The sequence below is a fragment of the Pinus tabuliformis genome, chromosome 2_2 (genome assembly GCF_031772625.1).
Source record: "Pinus tabuliformis cultivar Carrire ecotype Pingquan chromosome 2_2, CPIR1, whole genome shotgun sequence".
NCBI lineage: Eukaryota > Viridiplantae > Streptophyta > Pinopsida > Pinales > Pinaceae > Pinus > Pinus tabuliformis.
In genome coordinates, this window is record NC_142300.1 from 149,195,838 (window position 1) to 149,208,094 (window position 12,257).

Below are 12,257 nucleotides of genomic sequence, written 5' to 3' on the forward strand. Positions count from 1 at the left end.
ACAACGAACTGGTGTATATTGGTTGAGGATTGTGTCTTGCGCACTAGTGAACGCAGCGTCCCCCTCCTGGATTGCCAGGCTCTATTTATGAAAATTGTGGTATATACACATTGAATTTGGTTCATCCACCTAGCGCTTCAACAACTCCGTGTGATTTCGCTTGGGACCCACGTTTGAGAATTTTTGCCCTTAGCAAATTGATATTCAGCTCTGGCAATTACAATCTGTTCAATTTGGCAACCATCACAAGCATCGCCAATGTCATTTGTTTGCATAGGAAACCTTTGAAAATGCGGCTCTGATCCCTTTCTCGTCCGTGACTCTGTCCACAGCTTGCGTGTAATGGCACAAACTTCATATCAACAAATGCCCATGGACCCTGAATGTAATTCGGCTCGATAAATATGAAGACTTTCAATCAACACTGAATCTTCAAGTCTGTGGTGGCACGTATTTCCAACAAAGTCCACACATTGGTCTACAACCTCGTGATCGGCTAGCGGATGATGGGTTACTCTTATGCAATCTACAGATGGGGCGCAGTTGTTGAGCTCGTGGTTAGACCGCTGAACCAATCGCCTTTGTTTAATGATCTTCGAGGCCTCATTCAATCCTAGTGCCAACTCCCTGAAAACTTTAGATTGTTAAAAAATGTTTAATGACCTTGAAATTTCCCTTTCAATTTGGCTGCACCGAAAATTTGGAAAGTAGCTTCTTGGTACTCAACACTCTGTTCTAGTCATATGAACACACAAGTGCATAGTCAATTCCACGTAACTCTGGCTCAATCGACATCCTTCAGATTGTGGTGGCTGCACCAAAATCAAAATGATTCAACCCAACCTTCAATCCAACCGCACAAGCGACCTCACTCAACTTCCACGTAGTTCTTAGTGCATGCACGCACTCCGTCAACAAATCTCTCCGATCGTAGATCGATTCTCCCAATCTTATGCCCAATCAATAGTTATGTTCCCATGACTATGATTCACTAGTTGTCCGTTAGACTAGCTGCTCAACGCATCGAATTTGCGAATTGGTTTTGTGCCTTATTTTTCCAAGCTAGTGACTCGGGTTCCTTCTAGATCGACCCTTCTCTAGTCACCAAATTTTCTGTTTGAATGACTCGGCTCCAAAAATTTCGCTTGTATAGAAACAAAGTTGGCGCTGACTCACTCTTCAATTTTCTTACTCTGGAACAATAATAAATTTGGCCCCAAAATTCCTCCAATGATAGTATTAGAGATTTTTGGCTTGATGGAAATAATCTTCAAAACCCTCAGGCTAGCAGGAAGACTAGCTCTGATACTACTTTAATATCCCTTTCAGGATATTTTGTAGAAAATTAATTTACCCAAAATTTCTCCATAAAATTACCATTCAAATTACAGAAGATTGCCATGTAAAATAGAGCAAGAGAATGCATGCAATTCAATCATACAATGAGCTGAAATATCTCAACGTTTATTATAATATATAAACTGGGGTTTTACATGTTGAAATAACAAAATAGTTGATGTAGCTGAGATAGAACTGGCCTCAAGGATTTGCTCCAATGATGCACAGGGCCTCCACCAAAACTGAACTGAACAACCACAGTTAAGCTCTCCTGTGAATTCTGGATGAATTCACCAAAGGAAGATGGGTACTCGCCTAATCTCACTAAATCACCTGAGGGTTTCCGTCGTGGGGCTATCAAGGAAGTAGAGAATCAGGTTCTAGACCTCTCATACAAGAAGAAATATCAAATCCAAGATGTCTTCTAACGACCTCCTCCTCCTCTTTTTATAGATCTGATGGACCCCTCTAGAAGCTCCTATTTTAATATTATTTTAATCATTGAGCACATTTCCCTTAATTAAAATATTCTTTTTAATGTGGGAAAATGGTAAATTGACCACCATGCATCCTCAAGCCTCCTAAAATCACTTCTATCCATCCCATCCTGTAGATCTTCTCATTCCAGTTCCAACGAGCTATTACACTAAGGTGGCCGACCAAGTATTCCTCCCGAAATGCCACTTTAAGCGTAATTAATTGAGTCAGGCCCATTAATAAGTCAGTTTTTTGAAAGTTGTCGGAATGCAATGGAATGGAAGGAAAACTATGTGGATGATGGAATATACCAAGTGAATGTCGTCAGACTTCATAAAAGCTCCTCAAAACCATGAAACACCTCCAAAAGCCCCTGGGCCCGCTGATGAAGTGAACCTATACCTATGACCTATCTGCCTTGACCTTGAAAGTCCATCCTATCCATGTCATGAGGAACACTAGAAAATGGAACATTACATATATGCCTCTGGACTGCTAGTCTACTTGAGCTGAACCGACTCTCTGAAATGAATCTTTGGGTCCTTCTTGTCAAAGCATTCAATGAGCCTCTGTGTAAACTTGTAGTATAAGGTTATGTAGGCATGACCCAAGGTCACTAACCCATGGTACCGCCACTCATGGGCCTCACCATCCAATTGTAAAGTAGCCAAATTAATGGCATTTGCCTCAGTCATATAATGGAGCTGGAAATATGTGTTTAGCTTTTGAACCCATGATCTGTTTGAACATTTCAAGGATTCATTAAAACATCAGATGGTCACTTTCCCCAGTGTCTTCTGAAGCTCCTAGTTTTGCATCATAGCCCTCTTGGCTGCTTTAGGCTTGTTTCTCATCTTGAGGTTGCAGAAGTTTGTGAAAGTCATGGCAACTTTAAAGTTTCGTCCTTGCCTCCTATATTCCTCCAAATATGCCCCAAAAGGCTCATCCTGATCAACTTGCTCCACTTGGCTGGCTGTTGTCTCATTTGGAAATTATGGCATAGTGGATCCAGATGACTTGTTGTATGTGTGGGGGTGGCTTTGCATGGTTGTGCGTGCATGGCTACCTTCTCCACTATTAAATCCTTCACTATTAGTGGGGTCCTTCTTCTACTGCTCCCCCAATGGGATCTCGATAGAACCTCCATTATTGGCTAATTTACCCATCAACTCCACCATCACCTTCTAGCCCTTAGCCAAATCATTTAGGATGCTAATGAAGCTGTTAAATTCTTGGTTCTCCTTATCTCCCATGACTGCCCCACCTTTTTCAAACTATACTTCCTCCTCTTTTCCCTCTTCAGGAATTTCTTTTATCTCCCAAATTGGAGTGGGTTCTTTGACTTGATAGCTTCTCTTATAGGTAATGTAACATTGGTCTTCAGAACTAATCAAACTAATGTTATAGACGGCCATTCAAACCACACAACTATCCAAGACCATGCTTTGATACTACTTTAAGATACCCCCTTGGAATATCTCAATTTTTCCCACTAAAATTTCTGAGTTTTACTAAGTTTGCTATTGAGGTATTTTCTTAAACACTTTGTGTACATATGGTTGTAGGTGCACTTTTTGTAATTTATTTCAAAAGAAGTAAACAAAATACCAAAAATACACCATGACAATGCTTCAACTCAGTTGTATATAATTTATATTAAACTCAAAGAAGGTACTTACCGATGGTGAAGCGTGGTACAAAAACATGAGAGGAAATATAACAATAAATATCAACAAACAACAAGAAGAAATTTGGTTGTAGAATGGAACCTGGAATATAAGTTTGGAAGCTCAGCTCACCGAGATATAATAGTCTGAGAAACAGTGATCTCCTTCAACCTTCATCACGTTCTCAGTTGGAGGGAAATGCTATCTCTTGATAGTTTGAATGGGTACCAAGGAGAGGGGCTCAACCTCTTTCAAAATACTAGCCCAACTCCTTAACAAACTTGCCCCTTTTGTTAGTTCTTAGCTTCCCCACAAACATAGATACCCATTGACAATGAACACGACCAACTACAACGAGAGTCAACTCCATGAACATGTTATTTATGGCAATCAACTCAACCAACTAAGGAAGAGGCTCTTAGCCTCTTTTAACTGGTGAAACTCAACCCCCAAAAATATTATAGACTCGACCCTCCTTTGCAAGTAAAACACCACCCTTTGAAATGGAAGTCAGTGTCCCTTAGATTTATAGAATACCCAAAGACAGAATATAAAATGAATTTATAGCACCTTTAACTCTTCTCCACTTCTGCAAATGCTTTTATCTTTGTCAACAATGAAGCTCAATGTTAGAATTTGAGTGACTCTGCTCCAACACTAGCTAGTGTGTATAGTTTCAACACCGAAACCAACGACAAGAATGAAGATTTCCAAAAACCCTAGACTTCTCTCAAGAGCTCTTCAAAATTCTATCTTTTAAGTGAGCAATGCAAGAGTAAGGAAAGACTCCTCATTTTCTCTTTTTTATAACTCACTTGACTCTTATGCCACTTTTTTACCATTTTATTTTAATAAAGTCATTTTAGTGGGGTTTCTCACTGTATAATTTAAAAGTGACTTTTCATTAGCCTAAGACCCATGTTCTCTTTCTCCCCTTTTTCTTTTATAAGGTTTTCTCCTAGGCGAATTGTGTTGTGATAGCTAGGGTTAGCAAATGAAAACCTAGGGTTTCCCACTTACTCCCTTCAAGGGTTTGATATTTCCATAGTCAATGCCCTATGATTCCATCACCCAAGTAGATAGAAGGCACTGTCATCGACCTTGGCAATCAAAAACTATAAAACTTCATCATTTCCCCCCCCCCTTTCTAAAATTTTGGCCCTTTAAGGCAAGCCATTAGGGTTAGGGTTTCAGGCCGAATTCAGATGTTGAGCTGATTTGAACTCAGTGCACCTTGATTGACCTTAAAACCTCAAAATCTAGCGAATTGCATGGTTGAAAGTGCTTCCCTAGAGCTGATGTCATCAACCCTAGGCAATTCTAGGGCTTGTAAAAGTCTAATTCTGCATTTAAGCTTCAACTTAGGGCCATTTGAAGGTTTGTGATTCTTTTTTTTATCATACCTTTCAAGCATACCTTTTCCCATCTCTCGTATGCTTAGATGTGCTATTGTTGAGCCACATTTTGAAAACCCTGAGCTACAAGGTTTATCTCATAGGCCTCTTCATAGGTATGTTATTCTTTATTACAAATAATCAAGCCTTGTTCCTAATTTGAGTACCTTTTTTTTTTTTTTTTTTAACCACATGGTGAATCGGTAACTATCAAGTTTAATCCACGGGAGACCCAGGATCAAACCTCATTGCTGCCACTATAACACCAAGAGCATAACCAACCACCTGCAAGTCGGGTATGCTAAGATCCTATGATTTTAGCAAGAGCAGACCCAGCGGTCAGGGGGGGTCCGCCCCTCTAGCCGCCACCATAGCAGGTCACTGTACTCCATGAGATTTGAACTTTGGTCTCCCGAGCTTCGCCCGTTTGACTTACCGTTAAACCACACATCACTGCACAAAAAAGGGGGGAGGGTGCAACACTAGGACTTCCCGGGAGGTCACCCATCCCAGTACTACTCTAGCCCAAGCACGCTTAACTGCGGAGTTCTGATGGGATCCGGTGCATTAACGCTGGTATGATCGCACCCGAGTACCTTGATTAAGCCTATCAGTGTCATCTTGATCCTATTAACCTAGGATATCTTTGGATGACCTATACCGGGAAGCCTCCCGTGTGGTGAAATTCCACTAAAGAGCAAGAGGTGGAGTGTTGGGTAATAGTGGGATCCACGTCATTGTTGTGTCTTAGTTTGGCTTTTGTCTTGGGGGCCCTCTCACAAGACCTGATAGATTTTGAGGCAACAATGGGAAAAAGTAAAAATCTGGAAGATGTTTCTTTTATATTCTAACCAAACATTCCTGCTAGTAAAGTGCAGGAAAAGTTCCCAGTACGTGATTTAGAATCTCAGATTTATATCCTGCTATCCACTAATTACCATAAATGGTATGCTTTTAAAAATTGGAAGCACCTCTCTACCTGCTCATCAATGTTTTTGGACAATGTAGAAGGAGATGATCACATGGATTTTCTTTTTAATTTTTAATTTTTTTCATTTCCGCAGAAAAATCGAACTTTTTATTATGAAGATAAAAAGCTACATTTGTAGATGCTCGTGAGCATTTCTGACTCTGTGTAAACCAAAAGATATACACATAGTGGCGGAGTAGTCAAAATAACAAATCCCTGAGCATATTCAAATTTCATACTCAAAAAATTGCATAAAACCACACAAAAACAGACCTCCCCTTGTACACGAGACAACAGTCCAGATTTTAAGTGTTTTTTTTAAATAGAGTCTGTATCATGATATATCCATGTCCAAAAATAAAATAACAGTATCAGCAGTAAGTAAAAATGCAGATAATAGATAAAACATGATAAGCTTGTATCCAGTAACCTGTAAAAAGACACACATACATAAACAATGCGGTAGGAGTAATGCAAAACCGAAAAGGATCAACTGTTGAAACGCTGCTAATCTGTTCCCCGAACTCTTCCTTCCTCAGTTTCTCTTATATGCCATCTGCCCAGATCCTGTTGAATACCCTCCTTAGAAAGGATGTCTGCCTCGAAGTTCTGGTCCCTATATATGTGGCACACAGAAATGAAGTCAAATCCCTGTTTTAATTGGAAAATCTCATCAATGGGAGGAATCAGTGTGATTTTGACATCTCTGACCATCATTGAACCAATTTATCACATTTAAGGAGTCAGCAAAAATTTGTAGTGAAAGAAGCTCAATTTCCTGAAGCCAACACAATAATAGTTTCAAAGAGAAAAGTTCAGCATAGTTGTTTGATCCATTTCCAAGGCCAACCGAAGCTTTTAGATTTCTGTTACTGTTGCTATGAATGACCAAACCTGCCGCACATCTGTTTTGAGCATCAGAGGCTCCATCGAAGTAGGCCCATGGGATGAGTTGATCTATCCGTTCCTCCCTAATAGTTCTAGGGGCTATGGGGATTGATGGGGATGTAACTAGAGAGTAGATAACAACACATTCTATAGCAGTAATTGAAGGGGACCAGTGAATATCCTGAAAGATACATTTGTCTCTGGCCAGCCAACTTCCCCAAGCTATTATTGGGGGAATATTTTTCAAATTTTCATCCTATGTTGCGTTCCACCAGTTTTGCCAAGCTTCAACTATGTTTGCTCCTCTCCAGATTTGACCAATGCCCAGTGTTCTTAGTGTAGTCTCCCAAATATTTAATGTGAAAGGGCAACATAAGAATAGGTGGTTTACTGTTTCTTCAGAATTTTCAATAGGATGCACCAGCCCGGATCATTTTTGTTCCTTTTTTGAAGGTTGTCCCAAGTTGGCACCTTGTTTCTTAAGATGCACCAAAAAAACAATTTTGACTTTGCAGGACATTTTAGTTTCTAGATTAACTTGCAGCACCAAGTCTGTTCTCCCTGCATCCTCCTATTCATTTAGGAGAGGTATCCAAATTTAGGAGAGTAATTACCTGAAGGCGCATGAACCCAACTAAGCTCATCTGGTCGATCCCTTATCCTGACTTGTGAACGCTGTAATTCTCTGGTGTAGTTCTCCCAAGCAACACCACATTGTGGGTCTAAATGAAGGTCCCTTGCCGATAACCAGTCTTGATGCCACCATGAGAAGACTTCATCATTTGCCGCCTGATTTAAGTAACAAATCCCTTGGTTGTTAAGAAAAATTGTTAAGTCTCTAGGTAGTACATAGTGTTTGTTGCTTCCTACTCATGGGTCAATCCCTATTCCCAGTGTGCCACACTAGACCTTCTTCTATAATCCCAAAGGAATCCACCATAGCTTTCCAAATGACCAATACATTTTGGGTTTTTTGTCTGTCCTGCGCATCCATTCCTCCAATGGGATAGGATCAATATATTCTCTTTTTACTATTGCTGTCCATAGATTATCCATTGATAAGATACACCATCCCGATTTAGCAGCTAAGGATTTTGCGAAAAGAGGGAGATCTTTTATTCCCCATCCTCCCCATACTTTTGGGAGAGCAATCTTGTCCCAAGCCACCCACGGCAGAACAAAATCTTCCTTTGCACCGACCCATAAAAACCGGCCACATATTTTCCTGATTTGGCCAAGGATTCCTTTGGGAACCCAAGTTAGAGCAAGCCAATAGACTAGAGTTGCAATTAGAACTGATTTTTTTAGAACTAGTCTTTAGCTCTCGAGAGCCATTTATAACTCCAATGTTTAATTCTCTTCTCAATTTTGGCCACCAGCCACATCCAGTCCTGTTTTTTATATGAGTCCGGCTTGAGATGGAAACCCAGGTAATTGAAGCTGTCCTTCATAGGCTTTGCCTCGAAGGGAAGATAAGTATGAATCCTGTAGATATCAACCATAGAGAAACCTTCATGAATAATGGACAATTGGTTTTTGTTTATGCACATACCTGTAGCTTTTAGAAACAGGTCTAGTGATGGTTTCAGATGCTGCATATCACCTCTAGAACCATCACTAAAAAGAAGAATATTGTCAACAAACAACAGGTGTGACACAAAGAGGTTTGTGGCTACTTTAATCCCTTTCAAGTCTCCTCTATGCTTTGTTGAGAGAGTCAACTGGCTCAAACCTTCAACCGCTAAGAGAAAAAGAAGAGGTGATAAGGGTTATCCCTGTCTGAACCCCCTTTGACTATGAAAAAAGGGGTATGCCACTCCATTTATAAGGACAACAAAGCTGACATTTGTAATGCATCTCATAATCTAGTTGATAAACCCAATTTCAAACCCTAGGTGAGTCAACAATAGACGAAGATAAATCCAACTTATTCTATCATAAGCCTTTGATAAGTCAGTTTTGAGTATCAATCCTCTCCTTATTTTCTTAATATTGTGCATAGTTTCTTGGGCTACCCCTATAGCTTCATGGATTTGTCTGCCATCCAGAAAGTCAAATTGATCTCTCGAAACATTTTTGGAGAGGAGTGGTTTTAATCGAACAACTATGACTTCAGCGATTATTTTGTGCATACAATTGCAGAAAGAGATTGGTCTGAAATCCTCAAAGGATTTTGGGTCGTCATTTTTAGGAATTAGGGCAAGGAAGGAAGTGTTAAAAGGGTAAAAAGGCTGGCCTTTTACTCTGGATTCCTCCACCACCCAAGTGAACTCATCTCCCAGACTCTCAAAGAAATGTTGAAAGAATTCCATCGTCCAACCTGGATGACTTCTGTAACGTAGCTTGCTCAGTTTCTCGAAATAGTGATTTGAAATGATCTCTTTCGAAAGATGCAAGGTCATGATGGGATTTTGCTATGCTTCCGTCCTCTTTTTGCATTTCCCAGATTGTGTTTGTCTTTTTCCTTCCTCTAGCATAATTTTGAATTTTTTTGAGTTGTCATCCCCTGATGCTAGCTAAATGGATCTGCGTTTAAGTCTCCACCGATTTTTGTTGTCTTTCAATATTTTTCTCATTGATATTTCCAAACACTTTATCCTTTCCTTTCCTTCTTCAGTCTCATAACCCTCCCCTTCTGGGCCTTCCAACTTGTCAAGTGATTCCTCAGTTATTTTTAATTTAGCATCTTCCTTTAGCGTTTTTTACCTTTGCCCACAGAATGGTAGCTTGATTCATTCTTTTGAGATTTTCCATAAACTGGTGGGCATAGGATTGATTTCGGCCGGGGACTAAAGGGACCCATGTCGCCTTTACCAATTCATTGAAACTGGTTTCTTTGAGATGGGTTGGATTAAATTTGAACGGGGATCCAGGTTGGATTAAATTTTAACGGGGATCTAGGCTTCTTACTAGTCCCCTTCAACTCCACAAAAATGGGAAAATGATCCGAATCACCCCCCATTTCAACCTACTGTCTGAAAAGGGAAATATTGTTAATAAGGTCTTCATTTAACAGAAACCGATCCAGTCTTTTTCCTACATTGGCTTCACCTGACCGTCTATTTATCCAAGTTGGTCTGATTTTCACAAGGTTGACATCTATAAGTTTGCATTCCATCAATTTATTTGAAAAGAAGTCTGCCAGGGGGTCAAATTGAGGTTGGGGCCCCCAGGTTTCAGACACTCTCAAAGAGAAATTGAATTCCCCTCCCACAACCAAATTTGGGACTTTCATGAAGGATTTTGATAATTGCGAGTTCTAGAAGACCCCCGTATCATGGCACAATCCATAAATATTAGTGAAAGTTAGGTCCATACAGAGCTCCGATGAATAAACTTCGGCTCCCAAAACCAATTATGAGCTCCAAGGATTTATAAGCCGAAGGTTGTTGTTTTTAAAACCGATGGCTAGACCCCCGGACCTTCCCTTTGCATCAGATACCACAAAAGACCATCCTGGCAACAACACTTTGAGGGATGCCAAGACAACCTCACCATTGCCTAGAGTTTCTTGGAGCATAATTACATCAGGATAAGAATTTCTAAATAGGTCTTTCAATGCTAAATTCTTATGGGTGCTAGCAAACCCCCTACAGTTGAAAGATAACACAATCATTGCGTAACTGCTGTAGGGGATTGCGCTGCTCTAAGTGCCCCTTTCAAGGAAGGTTGTTTACCATTTGCAATGTCCAGTTTTGCTTTTAATTGGGCCTTTGATATATTAGATTTCCTACCACGGGTCTTCCCAGGCTTTGATGGATCATGAATAACACCCAGACCTCCTAAGGAGGCTGAGAGGGATTCCTTCTTGTCTCGAGGGCGCAGGTTGTAGTGAGGGACCAAGGAGAGAGGAACAAATGAGATTAACGGATCCAGATCAGACGATCTTGACATAGAGATGTTTAGGGCTGAGACAAAAGTTATTATACTATCTAACCCATAAGATAAATAAAAACCATGAGGCACATTAGAAGATAAAACCCTGGAGGGACCAGGCCCTGGATAATGATCAAGAAATGACAGAACAAATGTGGACACAAAGGAAAGGGTAGGACGAAGAGTACCTGCATATAGGGGAGGAGGATCAATAATTTGGTTCTCATCGCGAACCACTAGTCCCGGCTCGACCTCCACTGTTTCATGGCGTTTTTGGTCTGAAATTGTGACTACTTCAACCTCCATTGGTTCCAGGCCTGCATCCCCCCGATCCTCGACATCACTATTATGAATTTGATCTTCCTCCTCTGTAGCCACTAGTCCATTATCTCTTAGAACTTCTCTCTGCCAGATTCTCCTCTGAAAACCCAGTGGGTAGTCTCTCGCGAAGTGTCCATGTTTATGGCATCGATGGCAATTAAATAACAATTCCTCATAATCTATGTTTTGAGAGTGTGTATAACCTTGGAGGTGGAGAATAATTTTTTCCGCTAAACCCTCCCTTGGATCAAGCTTTACTACTAACCTGGCGGCATTCCTGCACCTTGTTTCTTTGAATAACAAGTCTTCTTCAAGGAAAAACCCCAATTTGTTCCCTATTTCCTTAAACACATCTTCTGTCCATAGTTGAGGGGGCAGGGCAGGACGTTGAACCGAGATTGGAATTTTCTTGAGCTTTTCTCTTTGAACATCAAATAGTGGTGTCCATTGTTTGAAAAGTATTTGCAAGATAACAAAACACCATTTCCTTTCAAGGATCCATTCAAGTGCTTCATTCTTACTAACTTTAACCATAAACCAACCTCATGCTAGGGTGATTACCTCCAAATCATTTTCAGGTGCCTCCTTCTAGGTCTTGGAGATTCCGAGATATAGTTGGCCGAATAATGTCTACCTTTCGCCCTTCCGATAATAATTAGGTATGAAATAACAATTCCTCATAATCTATGTTTTGAGAGTGTCTATAACCTTGGAGGTGGAGAACAATTTTTTTGCTAAACCCTCCCTTGGATCAAGCTTTACCAGTAATCTGGCGACTTTCCTGCTCCTTGTTCCTCTGAATGACAAATCTGCTTCAAGGAAAAACCCCAATTTGTTCCCTATTGCCTTAAACACATCTTTTTTCCATAATTGAGGGGCCAGGGCTGGAAGCCGAACCGAGACTGGAATTTTCTTGAGCTTTTCTCTTTGAACATCAAATAGTGGTGTCCATCGTTTGAAAAGTATTGATGAGATCCCAAAACACTAGTTCCTTTCAAGGACCCATTCAAGTGCTTCATTCTTACTGAATTTAACCATAAACCGACCTCGTGCCAGGGTGATTACCACTGAATCATTTTTAGGGGCCTCCTTCCAGGTCTTGGAGATTTCGAGATATAGTTGGCCAAATAATGTCTACCTTTCGCCCTTCCGACAATAATTAGGTTTGAGCAGCGTTCCATGGGGACGCGTCCCCCAAGGTTGGGTGCTCGCACCCCATACACCCGGGATGGGGAGTCTACTGGGGTTGTGTTTCCCCACGCACGCTTTTTAGGGAGACTCAAGGGGTGCGTTTCCCCAGTGTGGGGGACGAGACTCCCCAAAAGG

General features: G+C 40.8%; 1 protein-coding gene and 1 non-coding gene across 2 annotated transcripts in view; one reads left to right on the top strand and one right to left on the bottom strand.

Moving 5' to 3' along the window:
* The window catches only part of LOC149191868 (calcium-dependent protein kinase 18-like), a 338,201-nt gene that overhangs the window by 254,339 nt on the left and 71,605 nt on the right, over positions 1-12,257 (top strand). The window lies entirely within an intron of this gene.
* LOC149191869 (5S ribosomal RNA) lies at positions 5,348-5,466 on the bottom strand. Its single transcript, XR_016255376.1, has one exon. It is a non-coding gene; the product is annotated as a 5S ribosomal RNA (ribosomal RNA).